Source organism: Octodon degus, unplaced genomic scaffold, assembly GCF_000260255.1.
Source record: "Octodon degus isolate 3935 unplaced genomic scaffold, OctDeg1.0 scaffold00081, whole genome shotgun sequence".
Taxonomy (NCBI): Eukaryota; Metazoa; Chordata; class Mammalia; order Rodentia; family Octodontidae; genus Octodon; species Octodon degus.
The window spans coordinates 5849664-5853677 of NW_004524657.1; positions in this window are offsets into that span (position 1 = coordinate 5849664).

The window sequence follows — 4014 nt, forward strand, 5'->3', positions numbered from 1 at the left end:
ATTTGTGTTGACTCCTTCTTTCTCATTGATGCCTATTAGTCTCACATTGTTCATCTTTGCATCATCTTGCAGGTGATGAATTATTCTTTCCTGCAGCCTAGTCGTTTTCAGAGATCCTTTCTTACCTTTTCACTAGCTACATCAGCATCTTCAAGATCTGAAACTCTGTCTTCACATTCACTTAAACGGTTTTGCAACCTTGTGATTGAGAGTTTAATTTCCTCTATATCTCTTTGACTCTGCTTCATGCAATCTATTTCTGTCCTGTATTGCTCGTTCAAGGAATCCGCCATTTTTCTCATCTCCTCTATTTTTTTTTATCAATATCTTCCTTAGAAGCAGTTAGAAATTTTTTACTGCAGTGTTTTTTTTCAGATTGTGTTTCCTGCTTATGTTTCTGTAGTTGCTTCTTTACTTCATCTGCTACGAGTTCTGAGAGTTCTTTTTTATTTCAGAAAATAATTGCGCTCTGATTTCCTCTATATCTTTCTGCTGCTGCTTATTTACTATCGACGCTCTTGATTTATGCATTTGAGCCGAGCTAGTGTCCTCCGCACTTGTTCTGGGTGGGCACTGGGTTTCTTCCACATGTTTCTGCATTTGATTCTTTAGTGCAAATGTTATTATTTCAGGGATTTCTTTTTTCATTTCCAATCTGAGGTCTTCGATATCTTTCTGCAGCTGTTTTATTTCAGAAGATGTTGATTCATTGCTTTCAGCTGTGTGATTTCCAATTTGTTCTGTGTTAGTGTCTTCTGCACTTGTTACAGGTGGGCTTGTGTTCTGAGGTTGCATTTTGTTCCTTCTCGTCATTTTGTGTAGCACTGTCTTCTGCCCCTTGTTGTAGATCTTTGCTTTAGTTATAACCTTCACACGTACTGAAGTTCAGATGGAGCTCTACAGAGTTTGGAGTTATCCAGCTGCGTCTGGCTTAGGTCTGGCTGCTGTGCTCAGGTCCTTCCCACTGCGGACGTGGGCTAGGACTGGGTCTGGGTGTTCTCTGAACTCGGCAGAAATTCCTACTGTGCGGAGGGGTGGGGCACGTACGGTGGAGTGGTGGGGGGCTGCCCGAGGGGCTGGGAGAGGGTCCGGCCCACGCTGCCCCTTGGCTGGGATTGGTCCCACCAGCACAGGGTAGCAGGAAGCTCTCCACACACTCACCGGATCTGGGCTAGGACTGGGTCTCTATCTGTTAATCTGAGCAACAGATTTGACAATATAAATAGATAATATATAAACCATTGTTTGTTTGTTTTGTATTTTAGGAAGGGGTCTACAGGGTGTTCAGGGTTTCACTACTAGATCAGGCTTGTAGTGATCAGATTGTTTATAGCCCTCCAATAGCTGGTATTACAGGCTCACACCACCATGTCCTGTCTCATTTGCCGTCTCAGCACACCTCGGGGGGACAGCTGTCACTGGAGACGCAGGGATAGAACCCCCGGCCCCTGCACCTGCTTGCAAAATCTTTAATCTCCTGAGCTATTTGGCCCACCCATATAAACCATTGTTAATCAGCTATTCTTGGTTTGAAAATCTGTAACATTTATGTTGTTATATATTACTCTACTTCTGTCTTTGTGATTTTTGTTCTTGCTTTTGCTTTTACTTTTCAAAATTAAATTACTTTAAATTTAAAAAAGAAAATAAGAAAGGTATTTTCAAACTTATATATAAAAGTCTTAAAATAAAATAATTTTAGAAAAGAATGTTTTTTATTTTAATACTTACTTTAAACTTCAGTGATGAAAACAATCTTGTATTCACCTGTTATAAATCAATGGAATAAAATAGAGTTCAGATATACATACATATATTTATATACTTCTGTAACTAGTAAAATAAAATCATCTTTTAAACTAATGGATCTGAAGCAGTTGGACATCTGTATGAAAAATACACATTCAAAACAATAATAAAAATTATAAAAAATCACTTATTAACTGAAAAAATAAACAAAAATGAGAAGAATATTGTATGCTTCAGGATGTGCTGATATAAGCCCACTAGGTAATTCAGAAATAAGGTTGAGGAAGTTTGAGGAATTTTATATAATTTATTCAGCCTTATATTTTCACAGTGATTAATTCAAACTGAGTATCCCTCATGTTAAATGTTTGGACCAGGAAGTTTTTGGGTTTTTTTTTTATTTGTTTGTTTTGATTTTGGTATATTACCATAAACATAAAGAAATACCTTGAGGATAGGAACTATAAATTTTATTTCATACATAACCAATACATACAGATTAAAGGCAATGTTTGTAGTGTACCTGCATTTTGACTCTTTTTTGGTACTGGAAGTTGGTCTTGGAATTTTTCACTCATAATATCATAACAGTACTCAAAAGAATTTGGACTTCGGTGTTTTCAGATATCAGATTTTTAAATCAAGGATATAGTTTATTAAAGGGTAGGAAAAAGTTCTGTATTATCAAAATGAATATGTTTTTTTCTGTATTTTTAATTTTAAAGAGAAAAAAGATAAACATAACAGTGAAACTGAGTTTCAAAACAGATCAGTAGGATGGTTACAAGTGTGGATACATTGCGTATTGCTTTCTTTATAGTAGCTATCTAGAGTAGAAGATAAAGACATGATATCTTGTGTAAACAATATTAGCACAAAACTTTTTAGTTACTAAGGGTAACTTAGTTACCAGGGTTACTAAGTAGACTACTACTTTAGTTATTACTCAAATTCTAAATGAACTTATGCCTCTCATACCTAACTCTTTTCAATGAACTAAGGGAAACTAGCTATATAACTATCCTAAAAATCTTGTGTATGTATATATATTTTCCCCTTTCTTTCCCCATCATAGTTTGTCTTTTCTTTTGAACAGTTTCTTCCAAAGTCACTATATATCTATTGTACATTTCAGATCTTATTTACTCACTTATCTTCTCACACTAGTCAGGCCATAATATGCTTACACATGTGAGTCTGATTTACTTCATTTATGAGTATGGTCTTGAATTGCACCCATTTACCTCAAGTTTATCCTTCTTTAGTGGCTAAATACCACCATGTTTTCTAAACTTTGTTCATAGATGTTTTTAATATTGATTTTATTAAAATAATTTAGAAAGCCTATTCTGTAGCATATATTTTGGCAAGTATTGTCCCACTTTTGCAGCTTTACAATATATGGATGTTTACAGAAATATAACCTATGCAATATTGACTACTTAGAAAAGTCCAGGGTTACTAACTAGACTACTATTTTAGTTATTACTCAAATTCTAAATGAACTTATACCTCTCATGCCTTCAATTTAACTTGTTTCCAGCTGAATTTTAATGTAATTTAATTTATGAAAACATTTATTTTCAGAAACAACTTCAGGAATAAATCTAATATTGCTGAGTAAAAACAACTGGATTCTGTGTCTTAAGAAAAAAATATATTAGCTAAAATTATCTAGTTAACATTATTATTGAGAATATATTTGAAATTTAATTTTGGGTTGATAATTCATTTTATTAAATATTCAATAAAAGGCACCCGAACACTGATTCTTGACATTTAAATTTTGACCATAGTATTTATCATATGAAGACTGTTAGGATGAATTAAAAGTAGTTATCATAAAACCTAGAAGCATTTATAAAATGTTGCATCTTACAGAATTATTTTATTTGTTCCTCACAGCAGAAATATATAATCTTGCATTAATATTCCTGTATTACATGTCTTAAAATTGTGTGCATTTTATTTACTCCACTCAGTCCCATTTTACACAATGCCTGACCTCTTGTCTTATTTAATCTTTTGATAACACCTGACTTTGTTGACTAGGTCCTATCTCCAAAAACTTTCTCCAAAACCACTGAGGAATTCAATACTCATTCAGTCATGAGAAGGATATTTATTTACTACTGATTCTATTAATATAATTAAGAAACAGGTGACTATCTTGTACAGCAATTAACCACTAAGAAGAATATATGCAGTGTATTATTTGTTGAAACTGTACTTCCGATTTGATTTGAAACTGTCTCATTGCTATCT